At 43.7% G+C, this 25,827-nt stretch overlaps 1 protein-coding gene across 4 annotated transcripts in view; it reads left to right on the top strand.

The window, feature by feature from the left end:
• The window catches only part of LOC137372719 (dihydropyrimidine dehydrogenase [NADP(+)]-like), an 823,566-nt gene that overhangs the window by 396,468 nt on the left and 401,271 nt on the right, over positions 1–25,827 (top strand). The window lies entirely within an intron of this gene.

The raw sequence follows: 25,827 nt of genomic DNA, 5'->3' as shown, positions 1-25,827 counted from the left end.
ATTTCTGAAAGCTTTTCATTCTTGGCATCTATTCAAGAAATTTAAAAAACACCACTGTGAGACGATATCATGTTTTAATTTAATTTGGAATAGTTGTGGTTTGTACTCAAGATTGCTAGCCAGTCAAAAACCATGCTGCTCATTACAATAAGCTTCTGCAAAGCATTTCAATAACTTGTGTTGTTTTTTTTAAAAGACCGTATCCTGTCAAACTTTCAAATTAAAAACAGCTCTCTATTTTTCATAATTTATATGTCAAGATGGGTACAGGAAAATATTAATTCATTTAACAATTTATAAGTCTTTGTGTACCAAGCAGTAAACTACTGTATCCTAATATATTACAAGAATTAATTATGCAGTGCAGAGTTCAAGTCATTTGATTAGTAATGAAAATCCGGCTTTCTTTAATTCAGGACAAATGGTTCGGTCAGGAAATATCCACTAAATGAAAGTTTAGAATCAAAATTAAATGTCTTATTCTTCACAGCAGAAGAGATGTTATGGCATTGATGCATTACTTGATTAATGAGCAGTAGCCTCTAAGCTACTGGAGAGATTTGTAAGAAATGATTTATTATTCTGTTGGTATTGCCTCTTTGCTCTAAATTAGAGATTTAAGCACCTTTGTTTGAATTAACTAAATGAAATGCAACATGTGACAAATGGGAGCACAAATCTGTTGAAAGGTTTGTCAGATGCAGATAATGTATGTAGTTTAAAAAATATGCTGTCAGTGGGTCTTCCTGTGGTGCTTTATTAAAATCAACATGACTGGATTATTGGCATCTATCATCCGAACCAGAAAATTAACATTTTGTGACTGGTGCTGATAACAAGTGTTCAAATAAAATCATCTGCAAAAGAGCAGGACGCATGTGTGTTATTTTATTGCATTCTAAACCTTGGCTCTGTTGGTTCAGGAATGAACCTGTGCTTATTTGTGATATCTCCAAAGCCAAACTGTATGTATGTGACACATTTTTATTGTGTCTGTATTTTAGTAAAGACTACCAAGATCATGTAATTCCCAAAAGCAAAGGAAAGGACTTTTTTATATTGTGCCTTTCACGACTTTAGGAAGTCCTAAAGTACTCTGTAGTCAATCAAGTACTTTTTGAAGTAAAGTCATCATTGTAATTGGAGGGAAATATGACAGTCATGTTGTGCACAGCAATGTCTGACAAATAGCAATGAGATATATGAAGAAGGTAATCTGTTTTGGTGATGCTGCTTGAGGGATAAATATTGGCCAGGACACCAGGAGAATTACCCCACTCTTATTTGAATAGTGCCATGGGAATCTGTTACATTCACCTTAAAGGCCAGATGGGGTTCCAGTTTATTGTCTCATTTGTAAGGCGTCACATCAGACAGTGCAGCATTCCCTCAGTATTGCACTAGGTCAGTCTAGATTATGTTTTCAAATCTCTAGAATGGGGCTTGAACCCATGTCCTTCTGACTCAGAGGTGAGTATGCTGAGCTAAGGCAGACACCTAAATAACTGATTTGATGGGCTGAATTTTATTTGGGCGCTGCGCACCACAGTGGCACCCTTTGAATTCAGCGGCATGCCCACATTCAGCGGCCGCTACAGAGCCCCCGCAATATTACACACGGGGGCTCATTAGCATCACTGCAATGAGCCCCCCTCCCCCCCATATTACGTGGGGAGAGGCGGAACATCCGGCGCAGTGAGGAACCATTTGACAGCTGTGTAGCAGGTGCTGGGGCCCTATTTTAAGCGCCCCAGCACCTGCTTCCTGATAGCTGTCAAAAAGTTCTTACCTGACTGCTGAAGAGTGGGGCTGCCGTCAATGTGGCAGCAAAGCAGAAAGTGCTGCTGAAATCCAGCAGGTCAGGCAGCATCTGTGGAGAGAGAAGCAGAGTTAACTTGTCCAAGTTCACAGACCTGAAAGTTAACCCTGCTTCTCTCTCCACAGATGCTGCCTGACCTGTTGAGTTTCCCCAGCACTTTCTGCTTTGCTGCCACATACTCATCCTGCTGTGTCCCAGTGTCCTGTGAAGTTGCGTTCCCTTATTCCACTCAAGCATAATATTCCTTCTTGTGGGTGTGCCGTACCTGGCTGAATAACCTTAACTTTGCACATTCCAGGACGTGAGACTTAAATGTACCATAAAAGGCAAATACACATAATTGAAGAATATTACATACTATGGGCTTCTAATCATCGGACTGTGAAAAGCAGCAGACTAATATGCATTTGAAATCTGTATTAATTTCTCTGCTAACTGTTATGTGAAAAGACATGTAACTCAATTAAACAATCTTTGTTAGAAAACAGGAAAATATGTTCATATTCTAGCTGCATTGCTCACTAGAAATATTACAACAATAACTATGATCAGCTGTTGCAGAAGCAAAGTGTTTGTGAACATGTATCGATGTGTAATAGTTGAAAAACCATGACAACAGCACAGATTTCGTCACTAGTCCTGCATTGGTTTTCAAACATGTGCAAGACAAACTTTGCAGCCAGAAGTTAGAGCAGTTACACAGTGGAGTCATCTTTGCATTTCAAGGACCATACCAAAAGCTGAGGATGGTGGAGGGGTGCTCTAGGGTGGCTCCATAGTGCAGTGAAGCCTCCCTGCTCACTTTCCTCCAGGCTGTGCGGGCAAGGCGGGAGGTCCTTTTCGCCAGCGACAGTAAGAAGAGGCCCTGCCGCCTAACAAGGCAGTCTGGCTGGAGATGGCAGAGGAGGTGAGTAGCCATGGGACCATCCGGTGTCAAAGGGTCCAATACTGGAAGGGGATGAACAGGAACTCCCCCAGCCAACCGGGGCCCTCTAGGCCTCGTGCGCACAGGGTGCAAGCACCAACCTCATCCACAGCCAAAAGGCAATCAGATCAGCTGCCTTCCTCCAGTCAGGCTGCTAGCACAGAGGTTGCACAGAGAAAGGGCACTCGCAAGCGTTTACAGAGAACACACTGACACAAATGGGAATGCATGGGTGTCACAGCAATGTAAGTACGTCTTTCATCAAATGTATCTCGCCAACATGTGTGTCCTTTTCTCTGTGTGAATGATGTGTGCCAGCATGTAGCGCCAATGTCACATCCCTTTGCACCATTGGCCCTTCAAGAGAACCAAAGTATGCAATAACATTATTGCCATGCCACCATTACTCATGAGCGTCTCCATGCATGTAGTGGCATGGACATTGGCTCAGTCAGCTGCTGCCTCTAATGGTTTACACAGGGCTGCTGCAGATGTGGACTGGTGCACAGCAGGTGAGCGAGGGTGATGTGTGGCTTGCAGAGCTCATGTCGGTTTCTATGGAGCCGAGAGTCTTTGTCTGATAAGCCACTGCTGTACATCCCTAGCTTACTGCTAGCCCTGCATGCAGAGCCTGGGTGCCATCTGCCCTCCCATGCACCTTTCCTGTTGTAGGTCCTCAGCATGCTCATAGTCCGAGGAGGAATCCTGTTGACGTCTCACCTCATCATGCCAGGCCTGCACCCTATTGGGTACATAGTTATGCGGAGCACAGCGAGCAGCAAAGAAAGGAGCTGACTTTTTTGGCCCATAGTACAGGGCATCACCGTATCCATCCAGGCATTGGAGGTGCTTTTTCAGCATGCCGATTGCCTGCTCAATGGTGGCTCTTACAGCTCAGTGGCTGGTGTGCTATCTCTCCTCTGCAGCAGTGGTGGGGTCTCTCACTGGTGTCAGGAGCCATGTCTGCAATGGATAGCCCTTGTCTCCAAGAAGCCACCCCTCCATCTGAGCCAGTTCAGTGAACAGTGGTGGCAGCTGGGACTGGCGCAGGTCCCAGATGTCATGGCAACTGCCTGAGAAGCAGGCACAGATTTGCATGAAGCATCTCCGGTCATCACATGCCAGCTTCACCTAGATTGAGAGGATTCCTTTAATGGTGATGTCTGCAGTTGGTAGCCTGGTGGGAAGCTTGATGGCCACATGAATGCAGTCTATGAACTCTAAAACCTATGGTTCTCTGGCAATGGTGCTGAAACCAATGGTCCTCTGGGCCTGGCTGTGAGAGTCTGTCCTGAAGCAAACATACTCACAGGCCCTCCGGTGCAGGGCATTGGTGACCTTGCTGATGCAGCGGTGCACTGCTGACTGTGTGACCCCCACAATGGTCTCCAATGGGCCCCTGAAAAGCTGCATAGGCATCAAGCTTGAGAACCGCTGCCACTGTGAGGACCGCAGGCATAGGATGTCCACCGAAGTCCATGGGCTGTGGGTCACCACCCTCTCTACATGCGCATTCACCTCTGACACTGGTGCTCTGACATCCGATGGCATGTCATGTGGGGCCTATAGATGCACGGCGACCGTAATGGCCCCCCTTGGGGGCTGCTGCTTATGACCAGGGGCCTCTACGTCGACCGCATCTGCCTGTTGATTTTGGCTCCGGTGCATACAGATCCTCAGGAGCTGAGGATCACACTATGTAGAATGAGTCATGCCCATTTCCATGTGGTAAATAAAGTTGTATCCTTCATTTATTCGAAGGTTCCTAACAGGGTAGGGATTGATGTTGACGAGTACATCAGGTGCTTTCATGGATCAACTATGTGGCATGGCATGGCATGGCATTGCCCATCTTGGATAACACTCAGAGTGGCACAGCATTGCCACATCAAGATTCTATCAGCTGCATCAATTTCCCCCACCATCCATATAGCCTTAACGCTCCTACCCGTTCTGGCACCCTCCTCACACACAGGGTGACTGGAATGCCATTTCTCCCTCACTCACATAAACAAACACAGAGTGTACACTGTCTGCAGAGGGAGGGTACACAGTATCTCCCTTCATGCTTGCAGAGCTTTCCCTCCAGTAATCCCAGTCCCTCTCCCTTCTCCCTTTAAGTATGCAGAGTGAGACCCTTGAATATCAGAACTTACCTTCCATAGTGAAACCTTCTACCTCTGATGACCCGCCGGGTTTTCTGATCGTGAACGGGACGGCATGTGACGGCCGCCCGTTCAACATAAAATCCGGAACTGTGCATCAAGAGGTGGCGGGCTGCATAATCTGCAGAGGTAAGTATCGTTTTTAGTATGGTAATTGGGGTGCCACCACCGAGCGACGGGGGTGCCGCACTGAAGTCTCCCCGCCGCCGGTAATATGCCGAGGGGCCTTCTCGACATCGGGGGTCGAGACAGGCCTCTCCCCGCAGAATTTTACAGGCCCCCGCGCCGCCATCCGCGGCGTCGAGGAGCCGGTAAAATTCAGCCTGATACGTGTGGATTAAGTTCTGTGCCATGATCATCACTCTAAAAAAAAAGTCTACGGATAATTTCATCACAGAAGTCAAAACTGAACTTTTTTATTAAGGACATACAACAATATCTTGTATATTAAATAATTGGGTGTAACAACCAAAGACTAGTAGTTCATACATGAGAATGCTATCTTGAGTATAGACATGTGATGAATTTTGTGTACTAATCTAAGAAGTAACCACAGAACGACATCACTTTGTTCATTATAAATCCTAACTGCGCTTATAAAGCAAAACTAAGATTTGTAATGTCACTAATATTTTCATGATTCCATGATTCTATTTTGACGTTCCTTTATTGTATTCATGAAAAACTAGTCAGATGGCTCTGTAAGTTTAATGTCAAAAAATCTGCATTTTATTTTCCTTTTTTTTTGCTAAATAACCAATCTCTTGTGTGGTAAGTACAGTATTCTCGTTGGTAGTAACAATGTGATTTATAAAAATTTACAACAAGGAGGTCATTACGACTAAATTAATTCAAATAGGCTGTAATACCATCAACAGCTTGAAAGCAGGGAATAACCTAATGTGTCATGTTGCTTGCCAACCAGACTATCACAAGACTTCTGAAGATCAAGTACGTTCAGCTTTGTTTCCAATTTTAATGATTACAGCTAATCAGGAAAATCACTATTGGTTAAGTTTTCAAATACAATATTGTACTAGTTTCAGTATTATTCTCAGCTTTCCCCTAATAATTACAAAATGAAAGGAACTGCAGAAAAACCAATGTCTTTATTTTAGACTTTCGGCATGCAGATTTTTCTTCTTATCTAACACCGCACTTTTTTTAAACCCGTTATCAGGAATCCTTGCAGTTGATATTGTTCACTAAATGCCCTAGTGCACAAATGTCTCAATGTGTTGGCTCACAAATTTGCATGCATTTACATAGATACAAATAATAGCATGCCAGTTGCATAGCAACAGATAATGGTGCCGTTTTTTGGAACATGATGTACAATGCTATAAAGTGATCACATGGAGAGACTTTCAGACTGGATTTTTAGGTGTACTGTTTTTATTTTGAACAAAAGTGATTCTAATAGGTTCACAATCAAAAGCAAATTCCCTATTTTTTTTTTTGCAAGTCAGAATTGGTTGTTAGACCATGATAGTAAGGTAGCATAGCATACTGATGTAGGTTCAGTTCCCCTGCTACATTGAATTCACAATCTCAATCCGATGTTGTGGGAAGGTGTTGAATGGAGACCAGGTGGCTTTCTACTGTGGGAGTGAATTTTGGATAGAAAGCTCACTTCTTGGTTTAAATGCATCTAAAGCTATATTTTTGTCAATATTGTTCATGTATAATAATGCCACCTAATATATTGTTATACCTGAGAAACAAATGATCAGAATGAATTTCTGTATTGGGAGTGTTTAACTATGCCATGATTGTTTTAGAACCTAGCATAATATTAGCTTAAATTTTCATTGCTCTTCTCACATAGTAAAACTTCCCCAAGGGGTTTTCTAGGAAAGGCACAGGCACCAAGCAGGAACTAGGGGAGAAAGAAGAGGAAGGCTTGGAAGGCATTGCCAACAGGTTCTGAGGACACTTTTGAAGGGAGAGAACAAGGCAAAGAGGTTTAAGAAGAGAATTACAAATTATAAGTATTTGGTGACTGAAACTTCTGTGACTATTTTGGCTGAGTCAGAAGAGTATAAGGTGGAAGGTATGAGCTGGAACATACTTCTAGAGAAAAGTACATATCCAGGCACAACTTAGGTTATGGCAGGATTTGAAGATGAGCACCACAGGCTTTGGGAATGGGAAGAGGCCACAGTTCTGGCTGACTGGCTCACACATCTTAATATTTTACCTGATTACACTAATTGAATGATTTATTAACAAGAGATAACACTAAGTTGACTTCACTGAAATTGATAGCGTAAAGTAGAAAACTAAGTGTCAGGCAAAAAAGCTATTTATCAATTATGCAATCATTTATAAGTTATTAATTGTACTTGGGGTGTCACCCATGGCTTACTGCTCTCATCTCTGAGTCAGAAGGTTATGGGTTCAAGTCCTACTGATGGAGTACTGCACTGTCAGAGGTGCCGCCATTCAGATGAGGCATTACCAAGGCCTTGTTTGACCTCTCAGGTGGATTCCATGGCACTATTTTGAAGAAGAGCGGGGCATCCTCCCAGTGTCCTAGACAATATTAATATTTCAACCAACATCACTAAAAAACAGATTATCTGGTCATTATTATTTTGTGGTTTTTGGGATCCTGCAGTGCACAAATTGGCTGCCACATTTCCGATATTACAACAGTGACTACACTTCAACAGTAATTGATTGGCTATAAAGTGCTTTGGAACTTCCTGAGATTTTGAAAGGCACTATATAAATGCTAGTATTTCAAATCCTTCCTCATACCATTGAATGTGCTCCCATTACAGTTATGAAAGAAGTCAAAGGGAAAGGATCTTGTTGTACTAGTAACACTGCATAGTTTAAGTTTTTTTAATACTTACAGGAAGAAAATAGTGCTGCAATAGTTTCAGGTAATCTGTCTTTTCTGTACAGTGGGTATAGTTTCATTTCCATGTTTTACACTGCACAAACGCAGATGTAAAGATTGTGTCTCCCTTATTCATTAAAACAAAATATTTGAAGTCTGAAACTACACTGAAGCAAGATTTTATCATTTTTTTACTGTTGGTTTGTACCGCTTCATCCCTGAGGCCATTGAGTTGTATATTTTCCTCTGTTTGGTAATCATAATGAACAAGTGGATGGCTGTTTAAAGTAGTGTCCACTGCCTCCTAGTTTATTTTGCTGAAGTTAGTGAATGAAGGCAAATATACTCCATTTTTAATTAATCTCCCAAAGAGTGACAGATTTATTCCAACAGTAACCAGTATTTGTTTTGTAAGTATTTATTGACCTTCCTTAGCTGTCTTGTCGACATTAAGAATAAACCATATAATATGGTACTGGAGTCACATGCAGCCCAGGCTGGGTAATAGTGACAGGTTCCCTTCCCTGGAGGACATTGATGAACCAGTTGGGATTTTGCAACAATCCATGTTCATTTTCTGATGCCTGTCACAAATGACTGGATTTATTGAATTCAGTTTCACAACCTGCCATGGTTGAACTTGAGCTCACAATCTCTGGGTTGCTAGTCCAGTACGATAAAAACTAGGTTACCATGCCCAATTGCTTAACTTGAGATTTGGCTTTGATTCACCATAGTCTCCATGTAGTTTTATGATCAAAATATTAATTCAAAGGTTATGTATCCTAAAATGAGTCTCAGTATGTAAAAATAATCTATTATATTGGCCCAGATTTTGCCGCCAGCTGCAAAGGAACGGCACTTGCTGTTAATTACGCTTACAGCTGTCCACAGACATTTTGTGGACTTTTGAGCAACAACTTACAGTTCCGAGAGATCATTACCAGCATGGCGCCCTCAGTAGGAAATCTGTGCTATCTGTGAGCAGGGCAAACAACAGTCAGGCTCTTCAACTAATCAGATTGAAGAATCCTCACTGAGGAATGCAGAATCTGAACCAGGAAGTATAAATTAAAATATTTAATTAGTTGTAAAATCACATCCAGAAAGCGAAATTAAGGCTGGGAAAAAAAGTTGGGATTAAGAGAAAGAGAAAATAGGACAAAGAAAAATTTTAAAAATTAATTCTTCAATAATTAAATTCTGAAGGCTTGAGCCTTCACACTTGTAAAATAAAACTTTCAGTGCCAGAGATGCTGTTTGGCAGTAATTAAAACTTATCACCCTGATAAAAATTCACTTACACCTGCATGCACCAGCTCTAGCTTTTTCCACCATGTTTAGTAGGTAGATACAAACCTTCTGGAAAAATTAAGTTAAATGTATAATTTTTCAATTTGTAATTTTCAAGATGAGCATGTATTCTCCAGGTTTCCATAAATGGATAAATTTGTAAATGGATAGCAATTCAACCTATTTTTTTTTCAGAGTGAGTAATATTGCTCTTTATGTTGCTCATAAAATAACTTTCCCTCCACAGCTGTTTCTTTTCATCAGTATAAGACTGAAAGTATCACATAGCTATGCTGCATGAGGAATGCTAGACGATAGAACGAATGTTAACCTTGCTTAAATAGCACTATTTATTAAGCTAGGTACTGTTAAAGTTCTTTTAATGATGCATTGTATGTGTGTAACATTAGCTGATCTTGTAGAGAGCCTTAAGGATGTTTCATTGAGCATTTTAGAATGGCAACAAGCCAAAATATATTTAGACTAAGTCCAGATGACACTCCAGTAATGAGGTAATGATTGATGACTGCTGTTTTGTTATAAAATCCATCTTGAATGTAGAGAGAAATGCATAGCCAGCTGTTCTGCTAAGTTTTATCAAATTGTATTCTGGAATCTGATTAGTTGTATACAGGCTCTCTTTATTTCTGTTTCCAGACATAGCTATAATTTATAAATATATGCACGTTAAAAATTTTCAGTTTATTCCGGGAAGCTATTAAAGAAAAAATGTTTACCTCACTGGTAGAATTTATGGATGTCTTTGTAAATTCAAAATGTATTTGTGCTACAAAATGAGCAGTAGGCAAATTGAAACAAAAGAGAGTGTCTTAATTAAAAACCCGCATGTAACTGAGGTGCTTCACAACCAGCCAAATAGCTAGTCCCTTTTTCTTTTTTTATGCTTGGACTGAAGCTATTTGAATTGATTACCTTGTAAAGTGAAATTGATTAAAGAACATAGAATTTCATCTTACATTTCAATCATACAGATACTTTAACAAAACAAAAATCATGTTGTGAGTTGCCAAATGAAGTTTAATTTTATAACTTGCACTATCAATAAAGATGGTTTAGCATGCATTCAGGATAACGAGAAGGAATAATAGTTTAAATGTATTTTTTCCTTGATCTGTTCAATAAATTAATCTTTTCATTCGCACTGCAGACATAGAAATCTATAACGCCCTTTAGAAGTGAGCCCAGGACTGACGGCCTGTGTTGTTTCATCCTTGGTCAGGAAATTAAAATTGATCATACCAGACACAGGGGAGTACGTTGTAGTATCAGAGCTCAATCTGGTTAACGAGGATAGGGCATGGCTTGTGTTCCACTCAACTGTGCAGTTACAGGTTACAAATATTATTGATTGTGAAGGTTAGAGTTTTCTGGGAGGTGGTGTCATGATCTGCACCGTTGCATGGTTTTAGAGGCACACAGTGACTGCAAGCCAGGTGGAACAGGTTATCCTTACACCTGGGAAGAGAGATTTATGCTTATGTGAATAGGGCAAACCCATCGGGTAGAAATAATGAATGGAATTGCGATAGGTTGTTTTATCGCAGGTCAAATAACTGCTGCAGAGAAAGGACTTTTAATTACCACCCATGCTGAAGGAACTGATGTAAAAAATACATTAACAATAGGTTTTAGCCTGAGCTATGCATTACAGACCAATGCCTGAAACTCTTCAACAATTTAATTCAGTATTATGTGGATTTTTAGTGGAGTAAAACAATTAATTTGTGTGGCCGGTTTAATATCAATAGGTGTTCTCAAAGCAATACATGTTTTGTGGAAATTTCATACAGTGTAAATATTCAAAGCATGCTTTAAACAGTTGTACATTTGATAATTGCAACAGTAATAATGCAAGCTGTGATGAAAAAAACTAATTTTATTTTTCCTTCAAAATATTGTTACTTTACAATCTAATCTGGAGATACTTTTGCTCTTCACTTGAAAGGCTGGACAGATAGAAAAAAAAGGAGCAGGATTAGGTCATTCGGCCCTTCGAGCCTGCTCTGCCATTCAATACGATCATGGCTGATCATCCAAACTCAGTAACCTGTTCCTGCTTTCTCCCCGTATCCCTTGATCCCATTAGCCCGAAGAACTACATCTAACTCTTTCTTGAATATATTTAATGATTTGGCCTCAACTGCTTTCCGTGGTAGAAAATTCCACAGGTTGAGGCTAAATGAGGTGGCTAAATTGGATAGCCCCCGAATCCGGGGACGGGGATCGTCATAAGCGATTAAGTCACATCTGTTGATTGCAGTGCAGGCAGTATGCCAGCTTCATGCTGCCCCTTCATTTGAATGGTCCCTGCATCCAGCCAACACGAACAGCTCTGTTCATTGGCTGGCCACATCAGTAGGGGACCAATATCGTGAGTGGCTAGTACCACTCAAAACAAGCCTGCATGCTTAAAGCTAGCCTGCACCTCTTAAAGGAGACATGCATTATGGTTAGAACAGGTGCTGGAAGTTGTGATTGAAGAGAATTTCACCTGAGGGGAAAGAGTGAGGGATGGCACAATAAGGGAGAAAGTGGTCTCCAAGGTTTTTGGATGCTGCATTGAAGGTCTTGATGGAGGAGGTGAAAAAGAGAAGACGGAGGAAGGAAGCCCTCCAGACATAAGCTCAAAAGGCAGTGGGAACACTCGGCTCCAAACTTCATTATAGCCTTGGTCCAAACATGGACAAAAGAGTTGAACTCAAGAGGTGAGGTGAGAGCGATTGTACTTGACATCAAGGCAACATTTGACCAAGTATGACATAAAGGCTCCTTCGCAAAATTGAAGTCAATGGGAATCAGGGGGAAAACTCTCCACTGTTTGGAGTCATACTTAGTGGAGAGAAAGATGGTTGTGGTTGTTGGAGGTTAAACATCTCAGTCCCAGGGCATCACTGCAAGAGTTCCTCAGGGTAGTGTCCTAGGCCCAGCCATCTTCAGCTGCTTCAACAATAACCTTCCTTCCAGCGTAAGGTCAGAAGTGGGGATGTTCGCTGATGATTGCACAACGTTCAGTACCATTCGCGACTCCTCAGATACTGAAGCAGTCCGTGTAGAAATACAGAAAGACCTGGACAACATTCAGGCTAGGCTGATAAGTGGCAAGTAACACAAGTGTCAAGAAATGACCATCTTCAACAAGAGAGAATCTAAACATCTACCCTTGACATTCAATGGCATTACAATTTCTGAATCCCCCACCTTCAACATCCTGGAGGTTACTGTTGACCAGAAACTTAATTGGAGTAGCCATATAAATACTGTGGTTACACGAGCAGGTCAGAGGCTGGAAATTCTGCATGAAGTAACTCACCTCCAGACTCCCCAAAGCCAGTACACCATCTACAAGGCACAAGTCAGGATTGTGATGGAATACTCTTGACTTACCTGGATGAGTGCAGCTCCAACAACACTCAAGAAGCTCAGCACCATCCAGGACAAAGCAGCCCGCTAGATCAGTACCCGACCCACCACCATAAACATTCATTCTCTCCATCAGTGGCAGCAGTGTGTACCATATACAAGATGCACAGCAGCAACTTGCCAAGCCTGCTGCGACAGCAGCTTCCAAACCCATGACCTCTACCACCTAGACGGACAAGGGCAGCAGATGCATGGGGACACCACCACCTGCAAGTTTCCCTCCAAGTCACACATCATGCTGACTTGGATCTATATCGCTATTCCTTCACTGTTGCTGGGTCAAAATCCTGGAACTCCCTTCTTAACAGCACTGTGGGTGTACCTACCCCACACAGACAGCAGCTGTTTAAGATGGTGGCTCACCACCACCTTCTTAAGGGCAATTAGGGATGGGTAACAAATGCTGGCCTAGCCAGCAACGCCCACATCCCATGAAAGAATAAAAAAAGCACCTGGGGAGATTAATGCTAGGAGGAAAGCCCAAGGGACATGAATGCCGTGCCGCAGAAGTTCAATGATCTCTCACATGGTGAAGGTCAGTGAACATATCGCAAATGCCACATCCTACCAACTGCACTAGTAGCTTCGCCACTGCTCAAATCACCACACCACATCACTTATGTACCAAAACTCTGTATCAACCAGGACTCATACCTATCATTCATATGCATCATTGCATCCTCACATTCTTAGTGCTGCTGCAAGCCTCACATGCACATCTCACAGCTTGCACACACTACCAGCTATTCAGCCATGACAGCCATATCACCCAAACAGCTAGCACAATACTCATTGACACACTTCCCTCTCCCTTGCAAGATGAGATGGTGCACAATCGGAGGCAGCAGAAGCTAACCAGAGGGGTACAGACAGTCCTGCATTTCCTAACCCTGATGGAGGAGGTGATGCAGGCCATTATTGGGATAATTATTGCTGAGGCTGTGGCCAGGGACTGAAACAATCGAGAATGACAATATCCTTATACCCAATCCTCCTTCTCAGATCCCGCTTCCCCCTCATCCCATACCCTATTCTGATTTACAAACTGTAGATGGTGTAAGCGTGTTCCTCTTACATTTCTCCTATCTTTGCCACATAATTTTATCCTTATGCCTTTTTCCCCTCAGGCAGTGGAGGAACAGCAAGAAGACAGTGATGATGAGGTCATAGACCGTCACTTAATTTCAATCTCGTAGCCACTAGCTCAGATCCTTACATTGTAGTAAAGGCAGGATTTTCATGTGGTGTGAATCAATACAAAAGGGAATAATTTCTTTGGGTCTGGTTTAATATGTGCTGATGAAGCTTTTGTGAAGACTATGGCCATGATGGTGAACTCAGTAGTAATATAAATGGCTTGCACTTTTACTCTGTAAACAGATTAATCTGCATGTGTTTTCCAGTGTTTTCAAGCTTGCTGCTGAATGTTTTTTTTTTAATTTGAAAAGTCAAGAAAATAATGCTGACTTTAGTAAAATGATGGTGATACTGGCAAGTGCAATATCAAATAATCCCTTTTTTTCTTTCTGTGTTTTTTTAAAATTCGAACTTATTGATAGGATCATTCTTTATTTGTTCATTTCCATATTCCATGGGTACTATTAATAAAGCAGTAAAGGAAGTTCCATCTCTCTCGATTCCTCTATTACTTCAAGCTGTTTGACTGCTTGCCCGACTTCCAGCCGTGGATGAGCTATAATTTCCTCTAGCTAAATGTTGGGATGACTAGAGCCATAATCCTTGGCCTCCACCACAAACCCCTTTCTCTGGTTACCAACTCCATCCCTTATCCAGCCAGTGTCTCAGACTGAACCATGTTTGCAACTCTGACATTCTGTTCGAAACCAAGTTGAACGTCTGACCCCAAATGATCTCCATTACAAAGACAACCTACTTCCACCTGCATGGCATCCTATGGATTTTGTCCCTGCCTCGACCCATCTGCTGCTGACACCTTCATTCCTACCTTTTCACCATTAGTTTTGACTATTCTAATGCTCTCCTGGTTGGCTTACCATCCTTTATAAACTTTAGTGTATCTGAACCTCTGCCTTGAAAGTCCCATATAACAAGCCCCTCAATTTCAATTATAGGAAAGGATTTCATTCTATCAACACCTAGCTAGTGTACGTTGTCAGTCACCCTTTCTTGCATCTTAATGCCAAAAGGCCGGAAGTTGTTGCTAAGCTTTTATCATGTGTTAATCAACAATACAAACCCTCTTGACTCAAAACCATGTATCAGGATGATTGATTGGTGATCGATATATCTCCTGCTGTCATGACATCCACAGCCAGATATAATATGACCCATGGGACTTCAAAAATGTGATACAGGAGACTGTTGACACTTCTGAAGTCTTGTTTTAGGTACCTAGTTAAATCTAGTAGTGCCTTGACCAATAGCCTAACAAGAGTGGCCAGAAGGTTTGTAATGGGTCACGTGGTGCAAAATTTCACCATGCAAGAAGAATTACTGCTTCCTAAAACTGAAGAAGAGGGAGCCCTTCCCTCCTCCTCCACCCGCACCCCACAAACACATATCAGAAGGGGAGAGAGAAAATGGAGCAGGAAATCCACCAATATGCAGGCAGAGAAAAGAAGCAAATGACATTGACAATTGCTTTCACGGAAAAAAAAAGACAAGGCAAATGAAAATTCTGCCAGTTTCCTCAACCCCCTACAACGATCTTATAAGTGTTCTCAAAGGCATCTTAATGATATTCTCTAAGGCATTTCATCATTCAAGATCTTTCATTCTCACACTTCATCACCTCAGTACACTAAGTTCCATGTATCTAGAAAGATGAACTATGAAGTCTATGTGGTCAATTCATTATTACTTTCCAAAGTAATTTTCAAGTGATTCCAGTAATTTCAAAATCTAACTATGGCTTCTTATTACTATGTCTACCTATTGTGCTAGATAACTTATTTACTGTACCACCTATTATCCTACTTCTCAAATGTGCTCCCTGAGTGATATGAAATTGAGAGGGGGTAGATTAGGATGGTTCCCCTAGAGTCTTCGAAGACTGACAGGATGATCATTTCAGTGCCGTTGCTGTCACTGAGGGCCGTGCTTTTGGTAACCTTTCTTTTGCAATATCAAAGGATGCTGGGCCCAGACCTGAAATTTTCTCAAATGCTGACATTGGCGAGGGTCTAAACAGAGCAAGCTGATTGTCACTCTCAGGAGAGACAGTGACATCTGTTGCCATTCTTTTCAGCCCAAGGGTCTTGAACAGATTCCTGCTCCCCTGTCCTTTTCTGTCTTCAGCTCTAACACTCAATACAAAGAGCTCATGGGTTTCTTTACCTCCGCTTGGTAGCATCTGCTTCTTTGCCACTCTCTTTGCTGCTATCCATCCCAGGTACCACCGCACAACAAGCTAGTTTTCTTTTCCCTCACCGTCCTCATCATCCTTATTTCCTCTACGGAACCCAGCATCACTAGCTGTTTCAATACCTACCTGACCAAACGTCTCAACAACTCAGTTAGTACTTTTCAGTACAGCATCCCTTTCCTCAGACATCAGTCCTCCCCACTCTCCCCAATAAACTTCTATATTCAGCTTCTCCTTCTTGAAAAGACTACCGTCAATTTTTCTGTGCCGTTGCAATTCTCCTTTTCCTGCTAGAAATCTGAAATGCATCATTGCCAGGCAACGGAAGCCATCCTGTTCTACTTGTACCATAAGCTTTCCTGTGGCCTGGGAAACCTAGCCAGCCAGGGTTAAACCTAAAGGTAAGCCTGAGGCTAACAGTCTCATTAAGGTATTTAAATGGACAACTTCCTTCCTGAGAGCAGGTTGACTGTCCATCCCTTGTTCTGCCTCCATTAAACCCAGAGTAGGGGGTTTGAAGACGGTTTGGGGTCGGGTTTGAGGTTTTTAAAAACCCAGCTGTTTTGGGGGGTTAAAATTCATCTCCATCTGTCTCCCCCAGATGCATGCTCAGACTGATTCCAAAGGTGTGCAGCTTCAGTTGTTAAACTTCGATTCACCTTTTTAAGCCTCACATCCGCTTGGTTGACTGCTTACTTGCAGTTCTGGAATTTCACCCTGTTTCATTCCAGTGCTGCTGAAACGCTCATCCATCATTTTATCACCTCAGATCTTGTTTCCTGTTCTGCACAATGTCCTACACTCCCTGTATTTTCCACTTCCGCTGGTTACATTTCCCTTAGAGTGACTTCAATATTCTTGTCCTCATTTTCAAATTTCTCTATGGCCTCACCCTACCATACCTCTGAAATTCTTACTGTGTGTCTTTTCCTTCTCCTCCATTCCCAGCTCCAGTACTGGTGTTGAGCTTCCAGCCCTTACATTCTGAAATTTCCTTTCTAAACTTTTTTTTTCCAAAAATATGCTTTATTCTTAAAAATATGTAAAAAGTACAATACAAGCAGTTCAAAACAGCACCAAGTTGACATTTCAGACAATGCAAAGGAAATCAGTTTTCTTCAATACAGGAGTGAGTTGCCTCACAACCCTTCCATTCCATTTTACGTGCCATGTACATTTTACAGCAAACCCATATTTGGTATATACAGCCCGAGGGGTTTCCCATGGGTCCAGCCCCTAGTTCACTATGGTGGGAGGACCTTACACAGTGGTCTTTCTAAACCTCTTGCGAGCTCCTTTGCCAGCTTAAAAGATTTCTCTTTGCGCATGCTTTCAGCCGCTTCCCCTATTGTCTTCCCCACACCCAACTCACTGTGCCCTATTCCTCCTGTAAAGCACCTTGGTGTGTTTCATTATGTGAAAGGCAGTGTAGAAATGCATGATATTTTTGGTAGTTTTGAAAAATGTACCTCAGCTGTCAGTGACTTGCAGTAGAGCTGTGAAAAACTATATGTTGATTTTTTTCAATTGTTTTTGTAATGTGACCAGTCTTGTCTTCTGGCATCTGACTACCAGTGAAAACAAGATAGAGTACGCTTAAGCAATGTAGGAGGACTGATCATCATCTCTATAAAGTGCTCAAGCTAAACAATTCTATGCAAAGCATATGTTCATACTTGATCAGATTAATTACTGTGGATGCAATGGTGGATCATGTTTCCAGTTTCCCATGTAGTTTTGTAGTTGTGGAGCTGATTACATTTAATTCCTGATGGTGTCTTCTTCTTTCTCCTTTGGCCTCCTTGTCTCGAGAGACAATGGGTAAGCACCTGGAGGTGGTCAGTGGTGTCAGTCGCTGCGAGGCAACTATGAAGTGAACTCTCCATGGCGCATGCCTGGGCGAATGTATGGAGGTTGAGAGTTGCCCAAGCGTCAAAACCCCCCTCTTGGCCTTTCTGGTGGGGTCCAAAGGAGTGCAGAGCACGACGTTTGGCACCAGTATGGCTGCAGTGAAGCAGTAAGCATGCATAGATGTTGCCTTGAGCTTTCCTACTTCTCTCCTAGCTGTTATCAGGATTTGATTTTCAGATTTGGTTTCTTTTATTTGTTCATGGGATGTGGGCGTCGCTGGCTAGGCCAGCATTTATTGCCCATCCCTAATTGCCCTTGAGAAGGTGGTGGTGAGCTGCCTTCTTGAACTGCTGCAGTCCTTGGGGTGTAAGTACACTCACAGTGCTGTTAGTAAGTGGGTTCCAGGATTCTGACCCAGCAACAGTGAAAGGAACGGCGATATAGTTCCAAGTCAGGATGGTGTGTGGCTTGGAGGGGAACTTGCAGGTGGGTGGTGTTCCCATGCATCTGCTGCCCTTATCCCTCTTGGTGGTTTAAAATAATCACTACATTTCTATTATCTTGGATGCTAAATGTGAAGCCAAATGTTGAAGCACAAATTTTAATTCCTGACAATCTCACCAAAGTGGACCAATATTGCATCAAATATGGCCATCTTCCTCATCACAACGCTCCAGCCCATCTCCATGAAGCTCCCTCCCAGAGTAGATCTACTCTACAGGACGAGCGGGAAACTATTTAACCTACGTTGCTTCCAGTCCAGAACCAAGGTCACCCCAACCTCTGTCATCGAGCTGCAGTACGCTGACGATACTTGCGTATGTGCACACTCAGAGGCCCAGCTTCAAACCATCATCGATGCATTCATGGAGACGTATGAAAGAATGGGACTTAAGCTAAACACCTGGAAGACAAAGGTTCTCCAGCAGCCTGCTCCCACAGTGCAACACTGCCCCCTGACTATCAAGATCCATGGCAAACCACTGGACAATGTGGATCACTTCTCACACCTTGGGAGTCTCCTCTCAGCAAAGGCAAACATCGACGATGAAACTCAGCATCGCCACCAGTGCACCAGCGCAGCCTTCGGTCATTTGAGGAAAAAGGTGTTTAATGACAAAGGCCTCAAACCTGGCACCAAGCTCATGGTCTACAGGGCCGCAGTCTTACCTGCCCTCCTCTATGTATCAGAAACATGGACACTGTATAGCAGATATCTCAAAGCCCTGGAGAGATATCACCAGCGGTGCCTCTGCAAGATCCTGCAAATTCAGTGGCAGGACAGGCACTCGAATATCAGTGTCCTCCCTCAGGCCAGCATCCCCAATATTGAGACACTGGTTATGGCTAGTGGGTTACGCTGGGCGGGCCACATCGCCCACATGCCTGACACAAGACTCCCAAAACAAGCTTTCTACCCCGAGCTACGTCATGGCAATAAGCTACCAGGAGGGCAGAGGAAATGCTACAAGGATGTCCTTAAAGCCTCCCTGAAAAAATGAGACATCTCCACTGATTCGTGGGAATCTCTTGCCCGAGACTGCCCAAAATAGAGAAGAAGCATCCGCGAAGGTGCCAGCCAGTTCGAACAACGTCGACACGCCCAGGCAGCGACCAAGTGCAAACAGCGGAAGGAGTGTTCGGAAATTCGAGCATCCTATTCACTCGCCTCACCAAACACTACCTGCTCAACCAGTGGCAGAGTGTGCGGATCCAGAATTGGACTATTCACTCACCTAACGACCCACACCCTGGAGTGGAAGAAAGTCATCCTCGTTGCCGAGGGACTGCCTAAGAAGAAGAAATATGGCCGTTGTTTTTTTTAATGAAATAAGATTACAGTGATGCAACAGAGAACTATTGAAGCTTGCAGTTGCCCTAATTGTTCAAAACCTGAAATCTGAAAGTGGCAGGGAAAGTGTAGAATAACAATTATAAAATGTCACTTGGCAAGGAGGCCTATGATACTGGGATATTAAAAATATATTTGCATCACTTTCTTTATTCTGTTGTGTCGAAGTATGACTATATTTAAAAACAGAAAGCACAATAGATTTGCTAATTGTCCAGGTTTTACATTTGCTAGAAGGTTCAATATACTCAGCATGAAAGCATTTGCATAGCTTATTACATAATTGAAATGTCCCACAACACTTCACATGATGAATAGGCAGATACAGCATCCACACTGCAACAGTATGATCCTACAAATAGCAATGTGATGAATTGTTGCTATTCATTGAGGGAGGAATGTTACTGAAGACACTGGAAGAACTTTCTGTTCCTCTTCAACTACAGCCATTGGATCATTGGCATCTTTTTTTTATTCACTCATGTGATGTGGGCTTCGCTGGCTAGCACAGCATTTATTGCCCATCCCTAATTGCCCTTGAGAAGCTGGTGGTGAGCTGCCTTCTTGAACTCGCTGCAGTCCATGTGGGGTGGGTACACCCACAGTGCTGTTAGGAAGGGAGTTCCAGGATTTTGACCCAGCGACAGCAAACGAACGGAGATATAGGTCCAAGTCAGGATGGTGTGTGACTTGGAGGGGAACTTGCAGGTGGTGGTGTTTCCATGCATTTGCTGCCCTTGTCCTTCTAGTTGGTAGAGGTTGCAGGTTTGGAAGGTGCTGTCTAAGGAGCCTTGGTGCATTGCTGCAGTGCATCTTGCAGATGGTACACACTGCTGCCACTGTGCGTCGGTGGTGGAGGGAGTGAATGTTTTTTTGAGGATGGTGTGCCAATCAAATGGGCTGCTTTGTCCTAGATGCTGTTGAGCTTCTTGAGTGTTGTTGGAGCTGCACCCATCCAGGCAAGTGGAGAGTATTCCATCACGCTCCTGACTCGGGCCTTGTAGATGGTGGACAGGCTTTGTGGAGTCAGGAGATGAGTTACTCGCCGCAGGATTCCTAGCCGCTGACCGGCTCTTGTAGCCATGGTATTTACACGGCTACTCCATTCAGTTTCTGGTCAATGGTGGCCCCAGGATGTTGATGGTGGGGGATTCAAAGCCATTGAATGTCAAGGGGAGATGGTAAGATTCTCTCTTGTTGGAGGTGGTCATTGCCTGGCACTTGTGTGGCGCAAATGTAACTTGCCACTTATCAGCCCAAGCCTGGATATTGTCCAGGTCTTGCTGCATTTCTACATGGACTGCTTCAGTATCTGAGGGGTTGCAAATAGTGCAGAACATTGTGCAATCATCAGTGAACATCCCCACTTCTGACCTTATGATTGAAGGAAGGTCAGTGATGAAGTAGCTGAAGATGGCTGGGCCTAGGACATTACCCTGAGGAACTCCTGCAGTGATGTCCTGGAGCTCAGATGATTGACCTCCAACAACCACAGCCATCTTCCTTTGCACTAGGTATGACTCCAACCAGCAGAGAGTTTTCCCTGCTGATTCCCATTGACTCCAGTTTTGCTCGGGCTCCTTGATGCCATGCTCGGTTAAATGCTGCCTTGATGTCAAGGGTAGTCAGTCTCACCTCACCTCTTGAGTTCAGCTCTTTTGTCCATGTTTGAACCAAGGCTGTGATGAAGTCAGGAGCTGAGTGGCCAAGGTGGAACCCAAACTGAGCGTCACTGAGCAGGTTATTGCTGAGCAAGTGCTGCTTGATGGCACTGTTGATGACACCTTCCATCACTTTACTGATGATTGAGAGTAGACTGATGGGGCGGTAATTGGCCAGGTTGGACTTGTCCTGCTTTTTGTGTAGAGGACATATCTGGGCAATTTTCCACATTGCCGGGTAGATGCCAGTGTTGTAGATGTACTGGAACAGCTTGGCTAGGGGCGCGGCAAGTTCTGGAGCACAGGTCCTCAGTACTATTGCCGGAATATTGTCAGGGCCCATAGCTTTTGCAGTCGTTTCTTGATATCATGTGGGGTGAATCGAGTTGGCTGAAGTCTGGCATCTGTGATGCTGGGGACTTCAGGAGGAGGCCGAGATGGATCATCAACTCGGCACATCTGGCTGAAGATTGTTGCAACTGCTTCTGCCTTATCTTTCACGCTGATGTGCTGGGCTCCCCCATCATTTAGGATGGGGATATTTGTGGAGCCACCTCCTCCAGTTAGTTGTTTAATTGTCCACCACCATTCACAGCTGGATGTGGCAGGACTGCAGAGCTTAGATCTGATCAGTTGGTTATGGGATTGCTTAGCTCTGTCTATTGCATGCTGCTTACGCAGTTTGGCACGTAGTCCTCTATTGTAGCTTCACCAGGTTGACAGCTCATTTTGAGGTATGCCTGGTGCAGCTCCTGGCATGCCTTCCTGCACTCTTCATTGAACCAGGGTTGGTATCCTGGCTTGATGGTAATGGTAGAGTGGGGGAAATGCTGGGCCATGAGGTTGAGTATAATTCTGCTGCTGCTGATGGCCCATAGCACCTCATGGATGCCCAGTTTTGCATTGCTAGATCTGTTTGAAAACTATCCCATTTAGCACAGTGATAGTGCCACACAAGACGAAGGATGGTATCCTCAATGTTAAGGCAGGACTTCAGCTCTACAAGGACTGTGCGGTGGTCACTCCTACCAATACTGTCATGGACAGATGCATCTGTGGCAGGCAGATTGGTGAGGATGAGGTCAAGTATATTTTTCCCTCGTGTTGGTTCCCTCACCACTTGCCGCAGACCCAGTCTCACAGCTATTTCCTTTAGGACTCGGCCAGCTCGGTCAGTAGTGGTGCTCCCGAGCCACTCTTGGAGATGGACATTGAAGTCCCCCACCCAGAGTGCATTCTGTGCCGTGCCACCCTCAGTGCTTCCTCCAAGTCGTGTTCAACATGGAGGAGTACTGACTCATCAGCTGAGGGAGGGCAGTAGGTGGTAATCAGCAGGAAGTTTCCTTGCCAATGTTTGACCTGATGCCATGAGACTTTATGGGTTCCGGAGTCAATGTTGAGGACTCCCAGGGCACCTCCCTCCCTACTGTATACCACTGTCCCACCACCTCTGCTGGGTCTGTCCTGCCAGTGGTACAGGACATACCGGGGATGGTAATGGTGGTGTCTGGGCCATTGTCTGTAAGGTATGATTCCATGAGTATGACTATGTCAGGCTGTTGCTTGACTAGTCTGTGGGACAGCTCTCCCAACTTTGGCACAAGCCCCCAGATGTTCGTAAGGAGAATTTTGCAGGGTCGACAGGGCTGGGTTTGCTGTTGTCGTTTCTGGTGCTAGGTCAATTCCGGGTGGTCCGTCTGGTTTCCTTCCTTTTTATTGACTTCGTAGCGGTTAGATACAACTGAGTGGCTTGCTCGGTCATTTCAGAGGGCATGTAAGAGTCAACCACATTGCTGTGGGTCTGGAGTCATATGTAGGTCAGACCAGGTAAGGACAGCAGATTTCCTTCCCTAAAGGAATTAGTGAACATCATCTACCTGAACAGGGCAAGAGATTCCAACACAATCAGGGAAAAGAAAATTATCATTGCAGCCTAAAACTCTTTATGATGTAATTTTTAATTGTGCTAGATTAGGATATGATTTTTGTGGACATTTTAAGGCTGAATAAAAGTCCATGTGCCCAAAGGGTTTGAAAGTGACTGAAGAAAAGGAGCGATGTTGAATTAAATCGTTCAGCTGTGAGAGAAACTAAGGATTGTTCCTCTTGATGGTAATGGTGAGTGTGTTCCCTCCTGGCCTGGGTTATTTCTAGGGTTCAGTTGTTGGCATGTGCAAGTTATAGGATGGTGATTCCACCCATTCCCCTCCAGCTGATAAAGTTAAAGCAGACAGTAAATGACACTGGTGATTAACAAACAGCATTTTAATGATTTTTTAAATCAATGATTTTCTTCAGTGATTCAAAATACAGTCAAATGCACGCATTAAAAAAATAGTAAAGCAAACCTATGCTGGAAATACTCACCAAGTCAGGCAGCCTCTGTGGTGAGAGAAAGAGTTAACTTTTCAAGTCGATGACCTTTCATCAGAACTGGAAAAAGTTAGAAATGGAATAGGTTTTAAGCAAGTGAAAAGGGAGAGGGTGGAAAACGAACAAGGGAAGGTCTGCGATAAGGTGGAAGACATGAGAGATTACATTACTAAAGAGTGCAAGGCCAAAGGGAGTGGTAATGGAACAAGTAAAGAAACAAAAGATGTGTCTAGAGGAGGTGTGAATGGCAGAATGATGATCGGCTGCTGTCTGAAAGCAAAAACGAAAGAAAATTGAGAGTAAAACCAAGACCTGCGAAGAAAATGGAAACAAAAAGTGGGGGGAGGTGCTGAGATTACGGTCTGAACTGTTGAACTCAGTGTTGAGTCTGGAAGGCTGAAAGTGCCTATTTGAAAGATGAGTTGCTGTTCCTCAAGCTTGCATTGAGCTTCATTGGAACACTGCAGGAAGCTGAGAGCAGAGAGGTCAGCGTGAGGGCAAGGTGGAGAATTAAAATGACAGGCGACCGGAAGCTCGGGGTCACACTTGCGGAGTGCATTTCAGTTTGCTTTTATAGTTTGAATTCATGATTACACCTCTCATGAGTTATTAGGTTTTTCTTTAATTATAAATGATGCCCATAAGTACAAAATTCCTTTGTCATTTAATAAAATAAGCATTCCACCTCAATCTGTCTTTGTTCGTCACAATGACTGGAAGTCCACATTAGTCAAACAAATGTGATTATCAGGAAGGTACTCATTAGGCATATGTCATTTTTCATGTGAAGTCAGAAGTAAAATGCTTTCTGTAAATGCATGAACTTAGTGGGTTAAATCATGCTAAATGTATTGCAAAGGAGAGGATATGCGTTGATGTGACTTGGCATAACTCTGGAGTGAAATCCTGATCTGAGTCTGGAAAGGACTCTTCTTCTTTGGCCTCCTTATCTCGAGAGACAATGGATAAGCGCCTGGAGGTGGTCAGTGGTTTGTGAAGCAGCGCCTGGAGTGGCTATAAAGGCCAATTCTAGAGTGACAGGCTCTTCCACAGGTGCTGCAGAGAAATTTGTTTGTCAGGGCTGTTACACAGTTGGCTCTCCCCTTGCGCCTCTGTCTTTTTTCCTGCCAACAACTAAGTCTCTTTGACTTGCCACACTTTAGCCCCGTCTTTATGGCTGCCCACCAGCTCTGGCGAACGCTGGCAACTGACTCCCACGACTTGTGATCAATGTCACAGGATTTCATGTCGCGTTTGCAGACGTCTTTCAAGCGGAGACATGGACGGCCGGTGGGTCTGATACCAGTGGCGAGCTCGCTGTACAATGTGTCTTTGGGGATCCTGCCATCTTCCATGTGGCTCACATGGCCAAGCCATCTCAAGCGCCGCTGACTCAGTAGTGTGTACAAGCTGGGGATGTTGGCCGCCTCGAGGACTTCTGTGTTGGAGATACGGTCCTGCCACCTGATGCCAAGTATTCTCCGGAGGCAGCGAAGATGGATTGAATTGAGACGTCGCTCTTGGTTGACATACGTTGTCCAGGCCTCGCTGCCATAGAGCAAGGTACTGAGGACACAGGCCTGATACACTCGGACTTTTGTGTTCCGTGTCAGTGCGCCATTTTCCCACACTCTCTTGGCCAGTCTGGACATAGCAGTGGAAGCCTTTCCCATGCGCTTGTTGATTTCTGCATCTAGAGACAGGTTACTGGTGATAGTTGAGCCTAGGTAGGTGAACTCTTGAACCACTTCCAGAGCGTGGGCGCCAATATTGATGGATGGAGCATTTCTGACGTCCTGCCCCTTGATGTTCGTTTTCTTGAGGCTGATGGTTAGGCCAAATTCATTGCAGGCAGCCGCAAACCTTTCGATGAAACTCTGCAGGCACTCTTCAGTGTGAGATGTTAAAGCAGCATCGTCAGCAAAGAGGAGTTCCCTGATGAGGACTTTCCGTACTTTGGACTTCGCTCTTAGATGGGAAAGGTTGAACGACCTGCCTCCTGATCTTGTGTGGAGGAAAATTCCTTCTTCAGAGGACTTGAATGCATGTGAGAGCAGCAGGGAGAAGAAAATCCCAAAAAGTGTGGGTGCGAGAACACTGCCCTGTTTCACGCCACTCAGGATAGGAAAGGGCTCTGATGAGGAGCCACCATGTTGAATTGTGCCTTTCATATTGTCATGGAATGAGGTGATGATACTTAGTAGCTTTGGTGGGCATCAATCTTTTCTAGTGGTCTGAAGAGACCACGTCTGC

Source organism: Heterodontus francisci, chromosome 8, assembly GCF_036365525.1.
Source record: "Heterodontus francisci isolate sHetFra1 chromosome 8, sHetFra1.hap1, whole genome shotgun sequence".
Lineage (NCBI taxonomy): Eukaryota > Metazoa > Chordata > Chondrichthyes > Heterodontiformes > Heterodontidae > Heterodontus > Heterodontus francisci.
The sequence above is the reverse complement of the archived record's forward strand: the minus strand, read 5'-3'. Positions and strand labels throughout refer to the sequence as shown.